Here is a 25,167-nt window from a genome sequence, read left to right as displayed (position 1 = left end):
CAACAAGTGAAAGGAGCCCCGGGTGCCTTGTCTGTCCAGCGTGGAGCTGACAGGCGTACATTGGCGACTCCTGTGACATGCATTTTAATTTTTTTATGTGAATTGAAGTCTGCTAACAAGTGAGTGTAATCGTGATGTTTTAATAAACCTTTGATTTAAAGGTTATTACGCTATTGGAGGCTTTCTGTTTTCTCGCCTTCACATATGCACATGAGAGGAGTTCTCACTGAATAACAAGCTGATCCAGATTGGAAGAGTTGTATTGCTTACATGCTGTGTATGCCTGATCCATGAAAGTGGGGAGGCATGTTGATCTGGTGAGTCTCTAATTTAGCCATATACTTCCCGACACAGTGGTGGTGGAAAACAAGGGTGTTCCCTCTAATATGCACTAATAGCAACCTCTTGTGGATAAATACTTCTTTTCATTTGTTTCAAGTGCAATATGGACTCTTGATGGACTTTGCAGACTGAATTTTATGTGTTTTAAGTTGTTTTACCCTGTTAACCATAATCTCAATGTGGTGCATCAGTGTCATTGGTGGTTCAGTGGAACCTTGGTTGTATTGACAATTTTATAGGTGGTAAGAAGTTACCACCACTCCTGCGCTACTGAAATTTGCATCTAATACGTTTTGTTTTGGATTGGTTTCATTTTTTACATTATCATTTAATTAAGTAGCAGCATTATGTCAATTCAGACACTGAGCTGTTGTTCGACCTCTTCCCCTCTCTCTTCTGATTAGCTAACTGACTTTGATTGACAGCAATGACAGCCAATGGAGCCACTGCTATGTCTCAGCCAATCAGGATAGAGAATCCCGGACTGGCCGAGGGACTCGTGAACATCGCTGGATAGAGATGGGGTTCAGGTAAGTAAAAGGGGTCGCGGGGGCAGCTGCTACACACAGAAGGCTTTTTATCTTAATGCATTAAGAAAAAAAAAAAACCTTCTGCCTTTACAACTCCTTTAAGTATTTCAATTGTTCATATTATGCACTTTAGATTTATTTAAGGTATTCATTATCTTTTGTGTTCACATAAGATGTGATGCAAATAATAATAGCAATATAATAGAGGATTTAACGCTGCTTTCCTTTCTCTTTTCACATTTGGCTCGGTTGTACAGGGAATACACCCAAAGTGTATCAGCAAACTGATGCTACTATCAAATAGTAGCAGCTGGGCTTCAATTTATTTGTTAGAGGTAAATTGAATAAGTGTGGGTGTTTGTTTGATATATTAGTCCTGTTGTACTACAGTTTGTAAATGACTCAATTTGTACCAAAGAGCCATCCTTTGGATTCTCTATTTGCTTTACTGTGGGTATGATATAACATGCTTTATAAAGTCCACAATGATCCTTGCGGTGATTTGCATAACCAGTTTTTCATCTTTCATCTCCAGTTTTATCTTTGTACCAGTCTGTCCTGTAACTTTCTCCCTTTTACAGTAAGTGGGTCATACTAGGATGTTTAGTTACTGCCTATCTTAGGGTAATTTGACTCCCATGATTTCAAACCCGCATTTCAGTGCGAGCTCAGGGGCAATTCAAATGACATCTGTGCGGGTTCATGTACAGATGTTTATTGAAATCGCCCCCAAAGTCGCCAAAAGTCGTGCAGGAACGAACGGACTGTTTTGACAAATGGGGGCTTAAAGAGTTAGCTCACCTTGACTAAAAACTGTCTATGTAGATAAGGAACATCTGTAGATGAAAAAACAGACTGAAGAATGCCCTTGTTATAGGTGGCTTACTTACGTACCTTATATAGCTCCCACTTACTTTCTTACTTTGTTATAGTGGCCTACTTACGTACCTTATGAAGCCTGACTGAAAACTCCCAGCATGTTGCTAGTACATTGCTAAGAGAGGCCCAGCTACGGTATTACTGTTCACCTTCACCATCACAGAAATAAGCTCTTTCTCTGAATCAAACCTTCTTCATATGCGCTTTTTGTCCCTTGATGCAGTAGCCTAAAGTTTGAGAGCTTGCTCCTGTGATAATAAAGGTGAACACTGTAACAGCTAGGCCTCTTTTATAAATATTCTAGAAACATCTTGGGAGTTTTCAATCAGGCGTTATTCCTATAGCAAGGTCATTATTCAACTGTAGTCAAAGCTGCACAGTTTGTTTTTGCCTACAGACACCCCTCTTACACCATTGTGCTGAACAATTTATTATTATTCTAATCAATTTATTTTACTGAATCTTTTGATTGGCAAACAATTTTTTTTTTTTGCCCTATATTATGCTGTCTTTAGGGTTCTTACTGGGTACCCTATATCTTTAAACCAATTCCAAGGAAGATCTCATTCCTTTTCGAATTTTCTTGGAACAGTTCATCTTTGCTCTGATGAACTTGTCCTACCGGTTAACCACTCTTGATGGGAACTGGGTGGAAAGGTACTAGATAATAGATTTTGCTGGTTTCCTGTATGACAGGGATCCTCAAACTACGGCCCTCCAGCTGTTTGCGTAACTACACATCCCATGAGGCATTGTAAAACTCTGACATTCACAGACAAGACTAGGCATGATGGGAATTGTAGTTCCTGAACAACTGGAGGGCCATAGTTTGAAGACCCCTGCTGTATGATTTTGTCTGTAAGCTTCCATTAGTGTTAGATCAAATACGTTTAATTTTTCCTGTCTGTACTTCATAATCAACTGTTTTTTTTAATGTATTTTTACATTTTTCAAATGTTTCCATTGTTTCCTTCCATAATATAAAAATACTGTTGATAAAACAAAACCCACAATAATAACAAGATTGTATATCAGTTCATCTCTGTCCCTGTGTTCCTCATAAATTATATAACCGTGGAAGAAATAATTATGTTTGGGAGCAAAATTTTACAGATCCAAAAATGTTGTTGTAAATAAATTACCCTTTTTTTTCAAAAAGGAGTCACAAGCCTCTAAACCTAGATTATGCTTTATGTACAATAAATGTGTTTTACAAATGTCCTCATAATTGTATCCAAATATCTGGATGTCACATGTTAGATATATATATGTGTAATGTATGTCATGTACATTACATTGAAAATAAATTATGCTTTTTAATATATAATTAAAACTGAATGGCGGTTTGTATTCACAAATTATCCAGTATAGTTTATTAGAGTGTTCACAATCGAAAGAAATCTGGAATTCACTGCAACACTTTACCATTATTAATCCTTCATGCAAAAGACATCACAGACAGTGCGGGGTACAGTAAAATTTTACACATTTCGTGCTGTGACTAGCGCTTACTCATAACCTCATTGAGGTTAACAGCAGTCAATAGTGGGGCTTTAATTTTATTATATTGCTTATTTTTTTTTATTTCACCAAATATTTATGATGCACCCTCTGGTGTGTGTTCATCAGTTGGAGTACGCCCTCAAGTGTATACATTTTCTGACTATAACATCTAAATGTATACCAGTATTTTTCCTAGCATTCCTCATACTTTTGAAATAACAAAAATCCGACCCAGTTTGCTTTGCAAACTGTATAGTTGTTTCTAAACTTAATCTAATGGAGTTATTTTGCCCACCAGGAGTATCCTTCCCCCTCCTAGAAGTACCCCTGGAGGAAAAATTTTGAAAACCACAGTGTTATTATATAATTAGCAATGTGGCTGCCCTGGGAATTAGGAGATGTTACCAGAGGAAGAAGATATGGGCAGAAAGCCCAGATACCCCAGGTGCAGCCTCAATTACTCGCTGCAATGGTGACTTGGGAGAGAGGCAATGCCAGGGGGTTAGTGGGGTAGAGGGAGCAGTGGTGTAGTATGAAGTCACAGAGTTTTTGGGTGGCAGAGCATGCTGGCTGGCAGAAAGATGTAGTGTCTGGGCTGTTGGGGTCAGTGTTAGGGTGCAGAGAGGCAGAACGTTTCAGAATCAAAGGTGCAGGGGAATGCAGTGTCAGAGGTATAAGGGTGTACAGAGACAGGGGGATGCAATACCAGGATTCCGAGTGCCAGGTGTACTGGGTCCCTCATAGGCTCAAATGCAAAAGCTGTCTACTTGTAAGCCTGTCGGAAGTCTTTGCCATCGGGTATGATGTAGGCTTCTGGGCTGCATCCCTTGCTTATCTAAGGTGCAATTGCAAATTAGGTGTAGTTAGCTCTGGGGAGTTTCTTAATAATTTGGTATCTTAAAAGTATAAATATCCTTTAGCCGCCATAAGAGTTATGCATTACAGTAATGTGCATTTTACTGAGCATTACCGCAACGCATGGTAACAGATGGCACTCTGCACGGGGCAATGTTGTACTATTCATTTAGAAGAACAGTAGGTGCAAATTGAGCTGCATTGTTGGCAGTGTACTGCAACCCATGTGCCTTGCATTGTGTTGTGCTGTATAAAAAAAAGAAGTATAGGTCTTGTTTTTCTTGCATTACTGTGTGTTGGTGGCCCATTCTTCACTAACTGACTGCCCTAATACTAATACAACAGTTGTTAACATAAAAAATACTGCACATTTGCATGTATGCAGTAACACTGCAATTAAACAATGCAGTGTGAAGGGAAACTGTTGCTGGCAGAGCCTAGCCATCATTTGCACTCTGGTGACATTACTCAGCACCCCCTCCATTCTTACTGTGCTTAGCCCACCCTTTTAACTACCATGTCTGAAAGCCACCCACCACTGTGCCTTCATGCCAACATCTTCCCCCCTAAGCCCCTCACCCATCTTCCTCCCCTGTTCTCAGAACTCCTCCCATATGCTTCCACTTTACTCGCAACTGCACTGATGGCCATCTTAATGCTCATTGTCACTGTATTATTCTATGTTAAATATGAAATATTGTATATATTTCCTTTTTTTACAATTTTTAGCAAACAGATAGAGATTTTTTAGCTCCTTTTCTCGTGCTCAAAATACACAAAGCTGAATCATTCATAGCAATAACTCATCCAACTGTTGGCTTTCTAAGGCTTTGCTTAGAGCTTAGGTTACAGAGAAACAGTCTGAAAGGAAACCACTACTGGTGTGCTCCCTCTTTAGAAAAAACTGTAAGGTCCTGCAATTTATCTGTCATGGGTGCTCTCTGTATTAAATGTTTATAGGTAAAATAAAGATTTTTACATGAAATTTAAAAATGTCAGTATAAAATGTAAAACAAGTAAAACAAGTTAGAGACAAAATATTTCAAGTTACTCTTGCATTACTGTGGAACGCTTTTTTTTTTTTTTGCTTCCACATTATAATTTATGTTGCATGAAGCCTCAACAGATTAGTATTACTACTGCCTTTAATTTATACAGAGAAAGCTTTGCGATATTCCTTAAAGTGCTCAAATAAATAAATGACTGGTTTTCATCAATAATTTATATACCTAACACAATTATACAAAATATAAAACTACACATAAAGTAATACATCATCATAAATGGTCAAAATCCACCATGTGCTAAAAGGATAACCCACAAAAGTGTCCCATACACTTAAGATCTATGTCAGTGCAAACTGAGAAAAGTTCCCAAAACAAATCCGTGATTTCACACCCCCTCTGTGTTAAGATTTTAACTTTACCAAGAGGTATTGCTCCTATGTACAGGGGGCCATACAGTGAATCGAGGTATAAGAGGTCCAGGTCCCCCTTCAGGAGTAATATGATATCCACCAACTACTCTAAGTATCTGTTTATTAGTGCAAGTATAGCATGAAACAAAAGACAAGGGAACATTCCCAATAGTGTAAATCTAGATCAATTACATTTATTAATAAAAGGATTAAAAGAACTCCCATTTGCAAAGCATAAGAATGCTTTATACAGGCGCATAGAGGTCCAATTTACAGCGTTTCCATGTGGTAATGCCTCCATGTCCGAAGCTCTGCCCAACGTGTTTTCTCACTAATCAACATCACCACGATTAATATTAACATTATATATTATTTATAACTACTTATCTTAAAGGAGAGGTATTACAGTGAATATATTATTGAAACCTAATTTTAGTAATATAGACAATACTGAAATTGTGTTAGATTTGAAAAGCTTAATTTTATTGATTTTGCTTTTTCATAATTTTTAGCCATGTGTTACCAAGTAATGCAACATCTAAAACGGATACATAACAAAACAAATCAAATGATAATAATCTGAGATTTACGTGTTGCATGTATTTTCCTTGTGGATATCAATTTACTTTTTGATGTATTAGACATGTTGAAATTAACTGGTTTGGAGGCACAGCACGAAATATCTATCACTATTTGTTGGCATGGTTACTGCTTTCAAAGGCAATAATGAAGACACAGCTGCTTTTCCATTGCCCATTTCCTATTTTTACCAACAAAAAACTTGATTCATGTAAATAGATGAAAAGCAACAACACTCATCATCAAAGGCATATGCCATTCTGCCACTTATTATCTGAGATGACACAAAGTCAATTGTGAATATTTTTATTCATTTAGAGATTGCTTTACATGATGCAGTACCACTCTATAGGAAATGCCTGACTAGGGCAGGCATTTTAAATGATACATATTTCTCAAATTGGGAAGCAGCACTGAAAGATGAATGGGCCATATGGAAGTCAGTTGTAACCCAAGTGCTGCCTGTGTCTGTGTTTACCATTCTCATGAAATATGAAAAGTAAAATAAAAACCTCAAATTTTGTGTTGTCCCCAGAACAGGAGTAGTGGGGATATCTTCCAGTGGGGAGATTATTCCTGCTAACCCTGGTAGCAACCAGAGATCCGTTCACTTTAAAGGGATTTTCTCTCACTTCCTGTTTTGGCTATGGGACAGGAAGTAAAGGGAGATCTCCCCAGCGGGACCAGTGATATCTTACAGGGATTATAACATTCCCTTACTCTATCCAAAATGGAAAAAAATGCATTTAAATCCACTTTAATTTGACTGTAATAACATCCTATGAAAGGTAATTTCTAAATGGTTGTTATGGCTTATCATACTATGCACAGTAGCTCCTTGGGAACCCTAAAAGTCAATTTTATTGAGTATTTGAGTATTGAGTATGGTTTTATAGGATGTGGTGCCATATTAACAGCCCACCCCAACCTTCTTGTAAAAATCTGTTTTAGTACCTTGTTACATAGGTTGGGACCCCCCTCCCAGAAAAACCAGAGCCATACACCTGCCAGATTTTCTCAATCAAATAGTCTGTATGCCATATGTCTCTCTGTACTCTTGATTCTTGAACATTTCTTCAACAAAGTAGAGTACAACCAATCAAATAGAAAAACGGCTTAAAGAATAAGTATGACATCAAAAAATAGCCAGGTATCCATAGCTGAAACAATGTTGTTACAAAAAGTTAAATGGAAGGAGTTTCTGACATTGTATTAAAGTCAGAAGTAACAATAGCTATGCTTTATACAGCCATATGAGGGTAGCAAGGACTGCCTATAGAAGGAGAAAAATGTTTCCCGTGAGAGTAGTTAGGCTGGTAGGATAATTGGGTTAGGTAGACCATACTATATGTCTGAGTACAAGTAGAAGGAAGAGGGGGAACGAAGATTGAGAAAAAGAAGAGAAAAGAAAATAAAAAGGGGGGGAGGCCCCTCAAGGGAGTTTCCCTGGAGGGAGACTGGAATTTCTAGGAGGTGTTGTCGAGTGTACATTATGTGTATTTATCATAGATATCTGCCAGATTTGAAATGCAGCTGATAATTGTTAGGTTTAGTAAAGCTTTAAATAGCCAATTGAAATTACAAAATTAGATATGATTGTTCAAAATCTCCATTTGTATAGTATTTTTGCTACTTTCCTGTAACAGCAGTTGTTGAGTAGGTCTAAATATGACTGTGAAGACCAAAAGGCATCAGAGTTTGATCTAAATATGACTGCGAAGACCAATAGGCATCCATCAGAGTTTGGCCAAGTACAATTTGTATTCTAACAGGCCTGGTCAGACACATCCAGCTTATACCTTCTCTTCATTATTTGAATAAAGAGATTTTATTTTGTACTTAGCGGGAGCGCTAGGATGGTAAAAGACCCAGGGCAGCCTAAAGAAAATAATTCGGCAAAGTGCTTAAAGAGGTTGTAAACCCACTTCGCAAACTTTTACCTATAGGTAAGCCTATATTAAGGCTTCCCTATAGGTGCTATAAATATCTCCTAAACATGCACAGTTTAGGAGATATTTAGAGTGCATACTGCCGATGACGTCATCGGCGCATGCGCTCTGAAGGAGCGGCCACCCGTGCCGTTCCTTCAGAGCCCAGTGGCGTGAACGGCGGCTCCCGCACGCACGCGCGGGAGTGATGTAATCGCGCCTCCGGCCAATCAGATGGCCGGAGGACGCAAACTCAGAAGCAGGATGGCCGGACATGTCGGCCATCCTGTCACTGAGCGGGCGGCACGGCGGGGGCTTCGTTTTAAGGTAAGTACTTCATATTGAGCTAGTATGCGATGCATACTAGCTCATTATGCCTTTCTCAGGGATTTTTTTTTCTCATTTTTTTTTTTAGGGACTTTACTTCCTCTTTAACAATGGGATTCAATTAAGGGGAAATATTAAAGCGTATCTATGGTGAAAAACTAAAATCATATATTCGTTACCATATTTCATTTATTTCTAACCTATGCCTATTAATGTGAGCAATCTTGAAGTTTGTAAACTTGTGAAGATTCCCATACTCCCCCCCCCCCCCTTGAATTCTATGACACGTATTCACTATGCCCTGTGAGTAGGCAATGCCATGTCACAGAGTTCACAAAGCCTGTCTTCTGACCTACAGAAGTGCTGAGAGGAGGAGTTTCAGGAGGCGGAGTCAGTACAAGAATCATTGCTTGCAAGCAGAAAGGTGCTACAAAGTATGTAGGGAATCCAGGAAGTTGTGGAAAGAGATGAATAGCAGACAGGCAGAAATCACAATATGAAAGGAGATTTTTCAAGTAATCTTCTACTGGATTGTCAACAATAACTATTGTTTGTTTTGATATTACAATGCTGATGTTATAAAATGAAAGTGTATGCTATAACCATAGACTTCCTTTAACCACTTCAATACCACACACTTTCACCCCCTCCTGCCCAGGCCAGTTTTCAGCTATTAGTGCTCTCACGCTTTGAATGACATGCAACAATCTACAAAAGTTATAATTTTTTTCATTTTTTAAGACAGAAAGCTTTCTTTTGGTGGTATTTAATCACCACTGGGTTGCTTTTTTTTTTTTCAATTATTACTTTGCTGTATAAGTGAAAAATACCAAATATTTTGAAAAAAATATGTTTTTTTTTTAGTTTCTGTTATAAACTTTTGCAAATAAAAAAATTTTCTTTATAAATTTAGGATGGTGGTGAGTGGAATCGGTTTTTGGAGACAATGACTGGTATGGTGGTGATTAAGGACACTGACTGGTAGCACCGGTCTGGTGATATTGTACTGCTGTTGTGGTAATCAGAGATAATGTCTGGTGGAACTGACATGCAGTGATATATCAAAGCAGCTAGCCATTGTATATTATCACCACTAAAGCGGTATGATATCAACATAGTGTAAAAAATGTTGTTTTTTTTATATATATTACATTACATTCTGTCACCAGAGCACTTCAGTGTTACCAAAGTAGCATCGCACTACTGTAGGGATGTGATTGGGATATTTTCTTTGCATCATGATTGCTTTCTTGGAGAACTACTGTGATACGTTGTGATTGGCTACAGCTATCACATGGGACAGGAAGGCAGTGCGTGGCCCTGTACCGTGTGATCGCTGTGACCAATCACAGAAATCACAGTAGTTCTGAATAGCTCTATGAATTACAGAAAACATCAAGAAAACATCTACAAATATACACTAAAACACAAAAGAAAATGACTGTGCTTAAATACTTGCCAAAGGAACTTCCTATGTGCTATCAGTAATAAAGTATTTCACAATGCCATTCTCAGCATCAAAAAACACTTGTGATTTTCTACTTTAAGTCATGGTTGTGTAATTATATCATTATATATATTTTTCAGAATTTCTAATGCCTGTCTTCTTAAGGGCTATGGCATTGATTCGTTAAAGGGTTGTAAAGTGATCAGTATTACTTTTTAAACTATTTATAGAGTTTACAGTATAATTAGCACAGGGTTCTGAAATAATACTGAAAAATGAAGATGCTGAGTGATAATTAAAATGTTAAAGTAGTATTAGACTCTAGTAGTAAAAAAACATGAATTCCTGTAGCAGCACTTTAGATTAATTTTTGACAGTTCTGTATGCTGGAGTAGCGCCAATTGCTCTACTCTTCCCCTGCTCACTCTATCACCCCTTCCCCGTTCAGCAGCAGAGAGGTCTTTGAGGGGAAAGAGGACTTGGGAGATCAGCTGCTCATTCCCTCTCCATCCTCCTGGATGACAGGAAACAACGTTGTTTAAAGGAGCGCTATGCAATGGAGGCAATGGTCTGCAGACTTCAATATCTAGGCTGCTCTGGGTCAGGAGAAAGAGATCTCTGCAGAGATCTGGTCAGACAATGCAGGTAAACCAAAGGGTGCAGACCTGCTACTGTTAATGCCTACATTGGGAGAGGGCCTAGTGGGGATCAGAGCTTTGTACTGTGTCTATAGAGGCTGAGGACTGAGCCACTGAGAGTCTCTAGTGATGTGTACTGTGGGGCAGAGACCTGTTGTTCTTGGCTGTCTGTGGCCACCTTCAGAGAGACTGATCCTGAAAGAGCCAGTGAGGGTATGAATGCTGGGAGTCTTGTGAGGACCTGATCACAAGGACTTGATTGCAAGTACTGAACCTTCGGAGACAACAGACTACCAAGCAAACTAGATGGGATCCATTGTATACCAGTAGTAGTGAGTGAAACACCTCAGCTTAATCCCTTACTGCACACAGTTATTGTCAATAGACACTGCCCCTTACTTAGTGGCCCATTAGCCATATATTGCAGGCAGCCTTAAATAGACAGCATTACATGCACCACCTTACATACGGGCCCCAAAGTTACCTGGCACCTTAACTGGCAGATTTAGGGTAGCTATTTTGAAGCTATTCCCAGGGCTGCCCCTCTTAGGAGCATGTAAACCCACTCACCCACTCCTAGGGTTTTACATGTAGAGTTCACATTTTTTTTAATAGCTGTTGTCAAGAGTTTGTGCCATTCATGCTTTCACAGTTGATGCTGTTCTTCCAAATGCTGTGTATACTAATGGGGTCTAGCCAAAGCAAACCAAAAGCATCTGTGCTGTGGCATATGTAAAACACCAGCCGCTGTCCTTACAGCTAAAGGTGGAGCGGTTGGGAGCTGTTAAACTTCGGCTCAGGTGATTTGACAATTCACACCTGCAACAGTGTAACTCAAAAAATAAGTACATGTCCCAAACTTTCTGACAACATAAAATGATTGACACGTTTACACCTCCCATCAAGCTCTTGGACAATTGACTTCTGCCTTGACACATTTCACAGTGGTTGGATTAAGCTGACAGAGCTACCCACGGGGCTTTAAAAACTGGGTAATATTCCTGACACTCATAAAGAAACAAAATAACTTACTGCTTGTAACTATTGCTACTGCTGGGAACTTTTCTTTTAATTTGGTGCTATTGACTACAACCAGGATGCAAAACTATACACCTCTCAAGGTAAATAGGAATTGGGAAAAAAAACTTAAAATAGAGCTAAAACATTTATAATTTTTCATTATTAAAAAAGCTTTTGGAAACTTTCACTGGTATGTATGTTATCAGTATTTACCATACAAAACATCGATAAATGAATAATAATATCTTACTATATCTATTTTAGATGTTTTATTCATACAATCAATTCTAAGGATTATAATTTATTTTTAAATTCTGCATAATTAATTAACATATTTTCTATCTACCATTGGATACTGTACTTGACACCTTCTTGTTTTTATTTGTGTTACAATAATAGAATAGTCATGAGATCTTTCTGTGATATGGTCATAAGCAGTCCACATAAAACAGTGATTATTTATTGCTATTACTGCTGCAAAAGGAAAACTGCTTTGTAAAATCTTCCTAATAATATACATTTACAATGTATTTTCCTGCCACCTGCCCAATTACTGTTTAATAACAGACCAAGGAAAAGCTCTCACAGACCCCACCCTCCCTTCACAATAATAACATTACACCAAGTAATTGTAGTCTATAAATTTGGCAAGCACTGCTAACAATATTGCTGCTTCCTGTAATTCAGGTCATGTGGCTTTTGCTGAGCATAATAAGCAAAAACAATTGTGGGTTGTACATATGCTTACATAAAAATATTGTCTAATGACCTAGATTATTCATTTTTTAGTTTTACTACATAAAAATGTTGTCTAGTTACCTAGATGATTAATTTTGTGTCAGACACTTGCACTTTTGTTTTGTCTTCAGGTAGACCTATAGGACCATGATCTAGCAGCAGAGAATATGATAAATACAGGTGCATCTCAAAAAATTTGAATATCATCAAAAAGTTAATTTATTTCAGTAATTTAATTCAAAAAGGGAAAATCACATATTATATAGATTCATTACACACAGAGTGATATATTTTAAGCATTTGTTTTAATTTTGATGATTATGGCTTACAGCTAGTGAAAACTCAAAATTTAGTATCTCTGAAATGTGGAATGTTACAAAAGACCAAAAAAAAAAAAAAAGGATATTTAATACAGAAATGTTGGCTTACTAAAAAGTATGTGCATGTACAGTAAAAGTATGCACTCAATACTCGGTCCGGGCTCCTTTTGCATGAATTACTGCATCAATGCGGCGTGGCATGGAGGTGATCAACCTGTGGCACTGCTGAGGAGTTATGGAAGCCCTAGTTGCTTTGATAGCAGCCTTCAGCTCATCTACATAGACTTACGAAACGGCGTTGGGTGGTGTTTGATATACGCAATTTCCGGTCAGCTGGAATGCAGGTGGAGTGCAAACCGGCAATTCCTATACAATACATGCTGATCCCTGTCTTCTTTTATGTAAGTGCATGTAACAGAACCACCGACCCACACTGTACTTGTGGTCTTCCCTCAGTATACGGCTTTCTTGCAGTTATGAACATACATCCCAGATCTTCCCAGCTACCCTCATACAAAGCTAGCCAACAACTTAGCTTGTACAAGTTAAGTAACCTTCTCCTTTATTGAACAGTTTTACACTCAATTTATACACACATGAGCACATCCCCCTCCTGATCAAATTACTACACAGGTCAGGGGTTGCCTGATTACATTATCCTATGCAGATGAAATTGTATACAGAAACAGAATTAACCTGAAAATATTATCTAGCCATATGGACAGAACAATGTGAGGTCATTAACATTTAACAATGGGACAGGCAGACTTATCACAATCCACGTTCCATCTCAATAGATAGACAATAGGGCAAGACTGCCAGTGACAGTCTGTCCATCTCCTTTATTGAAGTACATGGAATACACATCTAGGTGTTCCAGACTCCATGGCAACAGGCCACAGGTCTCACAGTGTAAAGTGGGATCAAATCTCCACATATCTTGAGAGACACCGTTGACAATTATCACTCTCCCATCTGAAGCAACCGGAACCATTCTCTCAGCGTCCCCCAAGTTTCTGTCCCTCACTCCCAGTGATGGTGAACACCATCACAATGCAATACAACCTTGCTTTTTTAAATAAATGATTTGAATTACTGCACCATGAGAGTGTTTCTTCCTCTCCCTCTCTATACGGAAACACTGGAGCTTTAAATACGCTACTTACAGTGGGTATGGAAAGTATTCAGACCCCTTACATTTTTCACTCTTTGTTATATTGCAGCCATTTGCTAAAATCATTTAAGTTCATTCTTCTTCCTCATGAAAGTACACATAGCACCCCATACTGACAGAAAAACACAGAATTGTTGACATTGTTGCAGATTTATTAAAAAAGAAAAACTGAAATATCACATGGTCCTAAGTATTCAGACCCTTTGCTCAGTATTTAGTAGAAGCCCCCTTTTGATCTAATACAGCCAGGAGTCTTTTTGGGAAAGATGCAACAAGTCTTTCACACCTGGATTTGGGGATCCTCTGCCATTCCTCCTTGCAGATCCTCTCCAGTTCTGTCAGGTTGGATGGTAAACGTTGGTGGACAGCCATTTTTAGGTCTCTCCAGAGATGTTCAATTGGGTTTAAGTCAGGGCTCTGGCTGGGCCATTCAAGAACAGTCACGGAGTTGTTGTGAAGCCACTCCTTCGTTATTTTAGCTGTGTACTTAGGGTCATTGTCTCGTTGGAAGGTAAACCTTCGGCCCAGTCTGAGGTCCAGAGCACTCTGGAGAAGGTTTTTGTCCAGGATATCCCTGTACTTGGCCGCATTCATCTTTCCCTCGATTGCAACCAGTCGTCCTGTCCCTGCAGCTGAAAAACACCCCCACAGCATGATGCTGCCACCACCATGCTTCACTGTTGGGACTGTATTGGACAGGTGATGAGCAGTGCCTGGTTTTCTCCACACATACCGCTCAGAATTAAGGCCAAAAAGTTCTATTTTGGTCTCATCAGACCAGAGAATCTTATTTCTCACCATCTTGGAGTCCTTCAGGTGTTTTTTAGCAAACTCCATGCGGGCTTTCATGTGTCTTACACTGAGGAGAGGCTTCCGTCGGGCCACTCTGCCATAAAGCCCCGACTGGTGGAGGGCTGCAGTGATGGTTGACTTTCTACAACTTTCTCCCATCTCCTGACTGCATCTCTGGAGCTCAGCCACAGTGATCTTTGGGTTCTTCTTTACCTCTCTCACCAAGGCTCTTCTCCCCCGATAGCTCAGTTTGGCCGGACGGCCAGCTCTAGGAAGGGTTCTGGTCGTCCCAAATGTCTTCCATTTGAGGATTATGGAGGCCACTGTGCTCTTAGGAACCTTAAGTGCAGCAGAAATCTTTTTGTAACCTTGGCCAGATCTGTGCCTTGCCACAATTCTGTCTCTGAGCTCTTCAGGCAGTTCCTTTGACCTCATGATTCTCATTTGCTCTGACATGCATTGTGATCTGGAAGGTCTTATATAGACAGGTGTGTGGCTTTCCTAATCAAGTCCAATCAGTATAATCAAACACAGCTGGACTCAAATGAAGGTGTAGAACCATCTCAAGGATGATCAGAAGAAATGGAAAGCACCTGAGTTAAATATATGAGTGTCACAGCAAAGGGTCTGAATACTTAGGACCATGTGATATTTCAGTTTTTCTTTTTTTAATAAATCTGCAACAATGTCAAAAATTCTGTGTTTTTCTGTCAGTATGGGGTGCTATGTGTACATTCATGAGGAAGAAGAATGAACTTAAATGATTTTAGCAAATGGCTGCAATATAACAAAGAGTGAAAAATTTAAGGGGGTCTGAATACTTTCCGTACCCACTGTATATACATATTGAATGGATGACATCATTCCTGTGACCTCATGTATGACGTCCTGGATTTTCCCATATGTGCAAATTGACTCCCTGTAATAGGGGTCAAGTAAGTCTGGTGAGTGTTTAGTGCATCTGCATGCTTGTGGAGGGAAACCTTTCCTATACTCTCTGAGGACGCTATTCATGTTTGGGATTATATATGGATTTCACAATTTTTATGTATTTTCTATCATTTAAATGAAAATGTATTTGTTTTTTTGTCTATTCGCTATTAATTATTCACTATGGTGAATTAATTTTTTGTTTATGTAAAAGCGTGGTTTCTTTGTTTTTTTTTGTCTCACATTAGGCTCTCAGCATTATCAAAAGTTAGGTTTCTGTCCCAGCAGAGACATTCCTCTGATGGGAAAAAAAAAAAAACTCTCACCTACAAGGTGGTATTTCTTATAGCCATAGCAAATATCTGACCTAGTGGCTTTTTCTTGCAGGCAATCCTTTTTGTTTTTTTTTTGGTAAAAAGTGGTGTTGAGGCCTAGGACTTCCTTCTTGCCTGCCTAAGGTAGTACCCAATTTACATTGCTGTTGCTGTCTGTCTTTGCTTGGCCAGGGCAGGAATGGCCTTACAATGAAAAACATTTAAAAATGAAAATATAGTTAACTAAAAAGGGGGTTTATATGTAAATAATAAAACGTTAAAAAAAAATTGTATTTGCCTGCCACAAATAAAACACAACCTCCAGTCTATGACAGCAGATGTCAGCTTTCAAACTGTCTCTCTGATATGCTTGACCGCGGAAGAAAAAGTTGAGGAGGGGAAGGCAGCCTATACCCTTAGGATTCTTTTGTAAACCTTTTGCTTCTGCATACGTATCCCCCTGGCTGTACATTTCCCCAAATCCATTTGCTGCTGCCTGCTTATCGCCCTGCATTGCGTAAAAGTGAACTAAGTGGGGTTCAGGCTGCTGGACTTGGGGGTTGTTATATAGTAGCTTTTCTTGCACCTCCAGATGGCAGCTGATAAAAGCTGTCATCTGAAGCTTAACTGTCCAGCCACTGTACAATATTTGCTGTCTCAATACGTACACAGTAATAATTGCTAGCCAAAGCTTATAAAAAAAGTGACACCTGGAATGATGCGTGACATATAAATCCATTTAAAAAATTATTGCATATAAAAATAAAAAAATATGTGAAAATTCATATAAAAAAAATAAATAAACATAAAAAAGTGAAAAATAAAATTAAATTGTAGAGCCGATCAAATGTCCAAGTTCCACAGTATTAGTGCCCTATTGTGAAATACAATAGCCTGCAAAGTGCTAGGTGTATCAACGCCGTGCTCTTATGGGGAAAACGGCCAATTACCAGACCCAAAGGTTCAAGTGCGCATAATGGGTTATCACAGCTGAAAATGGGCTCACAGGGTAATGAAAAATTAAAAGGAAGGACTCACAGTGCATTATCATTTAAAACAAAAGCTTTTAATGTAAAATATTGCACTTACAGAGGTCTTTCTCAAATATTAGCACACAGTATTGTGTCTGCACAGTCGCCTGCAGTACCGTCAGTGTGTCCTGACGTCACCGCTGACTCCGCCTCTGGAGTATTTGTAGCTATTGTCAATATTTGTAGCTATTGTCTCTCAAATAATGCACTCTAATTTCTCTTGCAAGGTAAAAATCTGTCTACCCTACTCCAGTTTCAAGGAGTCAGTTGCCTTGCTCCTGTCGCTTTCTCTCCTTCAGTGATAACTCCCTTCTCCCCTTACCCCAGCACTTTTTCATTCCCCTCCACCCCTTTCCCATCCCATCCCCACTTCCTCATTACCCTACACAGATGAGAACATTTTTTGGTGCATACAGATCCAAGCTGGAACCATTGCAATTTACTTCTACATACCTATAATCCCTGCACTGTCATTTTCCAACTACTGGTCTCCACTTATTGGTCATTACTGGAAACCCAGAGGCTCTGCCTTTAACCAGGTATTAATGCCTGTGAATGTTGGTTCAAAGTAGCTGTTACAGTCTCTGTATGTACTGTTATACTCCCCACCAGATGCCTTTTGAAAAACACCTTGTAACTAATTGGAAAGATCACTTGACAACTGTATGAAGTCACTGTTTTATTGTTATCTGCTGCAAGCTCTTAAATAAAAAAATAAAAAAAAGATAGAAACCTGTCTCATCTCTCTGTGGCTCCATCGTGTTTTTGTGCATTCTACTTTGATATTTATTACAATTTAAATAATGCAGTGTGGTGCTGTAAAAGAACTATACTTCTAAACTGTTTTGCCACTGTTTTTGCTCTACTGTTCAGCAAAGATTAATTAAATGTGTGCGGGGGAAGGTATAGATCAAGGTCGTTTACTGGTGGAGGGTTTCATCCTTGTTTCAAATATATTGGGAACAGAAAGAGCAAGTAGGACTTGAACCACTTCCTGCCCGCCCACCATCAAAAGACGGCGGAGCGGTGCGGCTATTGTTCTGGGACATCGTCATATGACGGCACACCAGAACAGCATCTGTCGCGCGCCCACGGGACTCGCACTGCGCGACCCCGATCTTGGTATAGAGCCAAGGCTCTTTACCCATGTGGTCTGCTGTGTCCAATCACAGCCGGTCACATGTAAATGAGGAAGTGCCGTTTATCGTCTCTCTTTGCCTGCCACTGTCAGAGTGTGTGGCGAGGAGAGCCGATCAGTGGCTCCTCCACAAAGGGGAACCTAAAAAAGGTAATCGGGGCACTGATCATCAGTGCCCTAATTACAGAAAAGTGCAAAAACAGTGCCCACCATCAGTGCATACAGTGCCCACAATCAGTGCCCATAGTGTTGCCAGTCAGTGCCTGCTCATCTGTGCTGCCCATCAGTGTCCATCAGTGCCGCCCATCAGTGCTGCCCATTAGTGCAGCCTATCAGTGCCCAACAGTGTCACCTTTCAGTGCCCATTGGTGCCGCCTATCAGTGCCCATAAGTGCCACCTCATCAGTGCCCATCAGTGCAGCCTATCAGTGCCGCCTCATCAGTGCACATCAGTGAAGGAGAAAATTTACTTATTTTCAAAATTTACTCACAGAAAATAAGAAAACTTTTTTTTTTTTTCAAAATTTTCTTTTTTTTGTGTAAGAAAAAAAAACCCAGCAGTGATTAAATATCACCAAAAGAAATCTCTATTTGTGTGGAAAAAAAATTATAAAAAATTTATATGGGTACAGTGTAGCATGACCACGCAATTGTGTGACAGTGCTGAAAGCTGAAAATTGGCCTGGGCAGGCAGGGGGTGAAAGTGCCCTGTATTGAAGTGGTTAAATATCCCTCTAAGTGCACATGAGTGCAAAAGTATATATAAAAATACAAAATATTATATTAGTTATTTGACAATAAAAATGTATTAAAATATACAGCATATGAAAAATAAGCTTGCATATTGATTCTACCAAATATAGCCACCATGGAGTTGCATGGTATTTGATCCTGATATAGGATAGAGGTCTACGCATTTTGCAGAAGTACCCCTTCTTTAGGACCACCTAGTTCTGGTGGAACCATAGAGATTGTTTCTAAAATTAGAAGAGCATATCAGTGTGATTCATACCATAATGTAATCATATTTATTCATAAAAAATAATTATGAAAACTTCACTGAAAATACATAATAAAATACTTTATACATCAATACAACAATACTAGCCCTCAGAGATTGAGATGGAGGAGAGAAGAGAAGGAGGGAAAAAAAAACAACTGAGGATTACATATTTACCCCTATATTTGTTTATTTATTTATACATTTTCAGCAGCAATATGCCGGTTCTTTTGACCTGTTTGTGAAAGTGCGAGGGCAAATGTACAAATGTGGTTGAGTCTCACCGACCCGTGGCCGTGGGAGAGTGACCAGCCCCAGAGAGGGCACCACAGGGAGCATACAACTAAAAATAAAATGCAAAAATGCATAAAATGTATATGCCTAAAACTGGGCAATGTCAAATTTACCAAGAGTGCTTAAGACACCTGGTCCAAGGGATTTAGAGCAGTGGTCCTCAACTCCGGTCCTCAGGGCCCACTAACAGGCCAGATTTTAAGTATTACCTTGGGGAGATGCAGACTAGAGTACTGCAATCACTGAGCAGCAAATTATATCACCTGGGATGTATTTCAGTTATCTTGCAAACCTGGCCTGTTAGTGGGCCCCGAGGACCAGGGTTGAGGACCACTGATTTAGAGGGTCCATAAAGGAGAATGTATGTCAATCCAGGTTGATGAGCTAATTAAATACAGATGGAGGGTTTACCTGCTGTCTAGAAGATCATCAAAGAGTCAGAATGAACAAAAAATTAAATGGATTAGATAGGGATTAACTTATCCCTCTGCAAGAATAATGTTACAGCTGTAAGTGACAGCATCTACTTAAAGTGTAGGTGTGTACTAGATAGAGGAAAAGTGTGCAATGAAATGGGGAAGTGCAAAAGTGAAGGGGGTTAGGTGTGGGATTAGTGCTCATAGGGAAAATAAATCAAAAAGTTAATTTTATTGAGTGAAAGGGGAATAATGGTCCAAAAATTGACACATATATTACCCAAAGTGCACGGTGGTGAAGAAACAAAGATGGGGGGTGAAGACTCCCAAAGGGAGGGGGGGTTGATGGGGGAGGAGGATGCAAAACTATGGCATAGACTTAACCATAACTTGTCTATTAGAGATGAGTGAAAAGGTTAGATTGAAGGCATCAATGGATTACCTTTAACCAGCAGCATAAGGAAGTCAACCTGGTATGGTGAATTGAGGAGCAAGCCTTATTGGACCCTGAAGCTTGCCTGTTTAAATATCCCAAACTGGGGGAGTGGTCATCTCCGGAGGCCACCCATGTCCACCGGGCATGGGCCAATGCGGTGGCACATGGGAGGGCTCCTTCCCCCTCTTGATAACCCTGTTGTGCCAATAAAGAGGGAACCAAGTGTACCCTCCAATTGAATTGATAGCAGTCCCTGCATTCATGTAGGGGACAGAGGCATAATACTCCAAAACTATGGGAGGCATGCAAACTCTTGTGTCATTACATGAATGCCGAATGTCACTTCCGATATTCCTTGGAACGCAAACCGGAAGTGACGATGAGAAGGCGGAAACATAGCACTATAGAGCGGTGAATGGCGTACATACGGCCGCATCATTGCATGGAAGCCAGAAATGACAAAGATGTCACTTCCAGTGTACGAAAAGCATTTTAAACCAAATAAAACGATACAGTTCTAACCCAATTTAAAAGAATAGTCAATTAGAGGGTAACAGGATAACAGGGCACAGCTGGCCAAAGATGATAGCGGCCAGCTAGAGGGTCCCCGTTCCTTTTCAAGAGGGGGAACACGGGCCAGCAGAGGCAAGCACCATATAGACTGCATGCAAAAATCCTCAGCCTTGACACAAACAGAGAGAGATATAATGGCAAATACCATATAAAGAGAATGAAAAAAGTAACAGAGAAGAAAAAAAAAAAGGGGAGTGGTAAAAAAGAGGCGTGGTGGTAAAAAAAAGGGGAACTGTTCAATTCAAGCATAGTGCAGCAGGATAGAAAATCGGGTGTCGCAGCCAAAACTACCCAAAAAAAATTTGTTTTCTAAGCTGTAATGAATCTCATTGGGGTGCTGCTGTTGCATTTAGGTCAAAGTAAATGTAATAGTTGAAAAGTCAATTACACATGCAAAAAATGTGATGTTAAAATACAATGTTATGATGCTGTATGCAAACTTGTATAGTTACACTGTTCTGTTAAAGACTTAGGGCCATGTCCAAAGTATGTACTTTACTATTGGTGTTTTTTTATGTTGCCTTCAAAGTCACAATAAAATAATCCTCTCCCCACTATACATTATTTTATACTTATTTTGCTTTGTTAAGTTTTCCAAATGGCAGTGTCCTGTTTTCAGGTGCCCTTTCTTTGACAGTAGCTTGCATATTAGCCTTGAAAATGGCTATTCATCATTAAGATTGGGCTTGTCTCTTCTCCAATATTCCTACTAGTCTATACGTAGCACACATCCAAGTTTACATGTCACAGTGGAATGACAGTGGTGGATACTTTTAAAGGTGCTGTAAAATTAGAGTTTTTTTTCTAAATGACTTAGCCCGGGCTCACATCAGTGCTTTTCTGCATCATGTTTTTATGCACATTTTGCACTCAATTTTAGGTGCTCTTCCATTAAAGGTGTGTTTTATGAAAGCGCATAAAATATGCAGCATACAGGACTTTGATGCACTTTTATGAAAACGCACGTTATAATAGAGTTTAATGGCAGCACACCTAAAAACGCATAAAAAACACATATAAAAGTGACGTAGAAGACCACACCGCACTGATGTGAACAGGGCCATAGTCACTTGTTCTACCAATTAGTTTACCTGCAGATTTTATCTTGCTGCTTCCCAGCTTAACAACATCTAACGCGTGAACCTATTAATAAAGCTGTGATGGAAAATGTAACTCGTTCTCTACAGATTTCCCTATTTGTGTTTAACCACTTGCCGACCGCCGCACGACTATCTACGTGGGCGGTCAGCCCCTCACAGGCAAAGTGACGTAGGTCTACGTCGCTCGCCTGTGAGGGTTTAGGGAGCGAGCGCGCGCCGCCGGAGGCGCGCTCCCGCTCCCGCGTGGTCACGGACCCCCCCGCGCGCGTGACCGGCGGACCCGATCGCCGCCGGCCACTCTGCGATCGGCGGGGGAGAGGGAGATAGTCAGGCAGCTTGTGTAAACAAGCTGCCTGTCATTCTCCTCTCTGTATGAGAGCTGATCACATGGATCTACTATGTAGATCCATTGATCACTCTGCATACAGTTGAAGCCACAGCCAATCACAGTTAGAATCACGCCCCTAGGGACACACACAGCCCCTCCCTCTCAAATAAAGTTAACCCCTTCACTACCAGTGCATTTTTACAGTAACAGTGCATATGTATAGCACTGATTACTGTAGAAATGTCACTGGTAACCCCAAAAGTGTCAAAAATGTCAGTCAAGGGTCCGATCTGTCCGCCGCAATGTCGCAGTACCGCAAAAAAAATCGCAGATCGCCGCCATTACGCGTTAAAAAAAAAAACAACAAAAATGACAAAAATCTTTCCCTTTGTTAGTAAACGCAATAACTTTTGCGCAAACCAATCAAAATACGCTTTTTGCGATTTTTTTTACCAAACATAGGTAGCATAAAACAAATTGGCCGAAAATATTAAAAAATTTTGATTTTTACATTTTTTTTTGGGGGAATTTCATATAAAAAAAAGGGAAAAATATTGCTATTTTTGCAAAATTTACGCTCTTTTTTTGTTTATAGCGCGTGATCAAAAAATCGCACAGGTGATCAAATACCACCAAAAGAAAGCTCTGTTTGTGGGAAAAAAAGGACGCCAAATTCGTTTCGGTACAGCGTCGCACGACCGCGCAATTGTCCGTTAAAGTCACGCAGTGCCGAATCGCAAAATGCCCTCTGGTCGTTTAGCAGCCAAATCCTCCGGGGCTTAAGTGGTTAATATGATTTGTTATGATGATTAGAGTAATTTCTTTCTCTATCAGTTAAACATGCTGACATTCTTTAAAAATAATTATTGCTTGATTCCATGATGATAATTATTACCTGATGCCATTGAGTTACAATAGTGCAGTGCAAGATTACACATGCTTCTGTGCAGCAATTAAAAGCAATCCTACTGCTGCCATGTAACCCAATGGTGTGCACAAGCCCTATTCTCTAGTATTAACAGTTCCTATAATAGTATTATTATGCAGTCATATTCTCTGACAGTTGCCACTAACAGGCAGGTCCACCAGCAACTATGAGATCTTGACAATCATGAGGACCTTGGTTTTTGAGGTTGTTTTTTGTAGATTACATTGCTTTGTAAAGGGAAAAGGAGATTGATCGCTCTATTGAAGTATTATCCAGTGAAAAGTGGCACCAAGCATGGCATGCAGGCCCCTGCATCCATTTGACTTCCCTACTAGCTACCAGGACTACTCAGTAAGGACTAAGAGCATGTACTGGAGAGTAGAAATGGGCTCTGTGTTTGAGTCGAACGTAAAATTGGTCTGGACAGGAAGGGGCTGAAAGTGCCCTGTATTTAAGTAGTTAAGGGGAACCCTATGACAGAATAAAAAAAACGGTGTGGGGTCCCCCCCCCCAAAATCTATACCAGGCCCTTTGAGTCTGTAGATTTTAAGGGGAACTTCACGCCAACATTTTTTAAAAAACTGCATGGGGTCCCCCCAAAATCTATACCAGACCCTTAAATGAGAAAGCAGTCTGGTAGGCCAGAAAAGGGGGGGGAGCGAGCGCCCCCCCTCCTGAACCATACCAGGACACTTTCCCTCAACAAGGGGAGGGTGCTTTGAGGTGCCCTCCAAAGCACCTTGTCCCCATATTGATGGGGACAAGGGCCTCTTCCCGACAACCCCGGGCTGTAGTTGTGGGGGTCTGTGGGTGGGGGGCTTATCGGAATCTGGAAGCCCCCTTTAACCGCCTTAGCGGTAATCCCGAGCGTGACTCGGGGTTGGTTTTTCATATCAGGAGCGGTAACCCCGAGTCACGCTCGGGGTGGATTGCAGACAGCGCAGCGGAGCGTCTCTTACCTTATCCTGGCGATCCAGCGATGATCTCTCATTGCTGTGACCGCCAGCCGAGAGTCCCGCCGCTTCGGTCTTCGTCGCTCTGATCACTTCCTAGTTCCGTTCCCTGCAGCAGCAATGCTGCATGGGAGCGGAACTAGGGAGGGAAATAAAAAAAAAAAAAACGTTGTACAAAACACAAAACACATTTTATATTATATATGCATATATATATATATATATATATATATATATATATATATATATATATATATGCATATATATATATATATATATATGCATAGATATATATATATATATATATATGCATATATATATATATATATGTATATATATATATATATGCATACACCGGTATATATGTATATGCATATATACATATATATATGTATGCATATATATATATATATATATATATATATATATGCACACACACATATATCTATATATAATATATAATGCATGAATTATAATCTAATCAATAATATAATTTTATTATATATATTATATATTAAATAATAAAATAATATTATTGATTCGATTATAATTCACGTGTTTGTGTTTCAAATTTATCACATCTGGGATGTCTACTAGACTCTTGTTTTGGTCAGGTTTAAGTCAGTAATTACTAAGAATTGTAGGCCTATAATACATAACGCCAAATTTCCATGAAAAGAATTGTACCGCTTTTGGTATGTAATTCCTGATAGAATCATACCGCCAGGGAGGTTAATAAGGGGGCCCCCAGATCCCACCCCCATGTGAATGGGTATCAGGTACATAGTATTAGGGATCGACCGATATCGGTTTTTCATTGCAGATACCGATATTGATATTTTGGCCATCGCATATCGGTATCGGCCGATATGGGCCGATATTTTGTACATCCTATGTCAGGGTCCGAGACTAGTCTTCTCCTCCTCCAACCATTAGGTGGTGATGCTCATGTAAGGGTAAAATGATGTCACATGCATAATTCCGTTTACAAATGTTATTAAATATGCCACTCACATATGTACAAATTAAAGATATAAGCAATTCCACATTAGCTGCTGGCAGATCGGTATCTCTCACCCACTTGCCGTAAGTGATACCCGGGTGATACCGCTCCATTCGGCATCCACTCAATACTGCTCTGTCTCTCACCCACTCCATCTTCCACCCACCCGATACCGATCCGTCTCTCACCCACTTGCCGTAAGTGACACCCGGGTGATACCGCTCTGTCCGGCAT

The sequence above is a fragment of the Pelophylax lessonae genome, assembly GCF_965119305.1.
Source record: "Pelophylax lessonae genome assembly, chromosome: 5".
Taxonomy (NCBI): Eukaryota; Metazoa; Chordata; class Amphibia; order Anura; family Ranidae; genus Pelophylax; species Pelophylax lessonae.
This window is presented reverse-complemented; position numbering follows the sequence as displayed.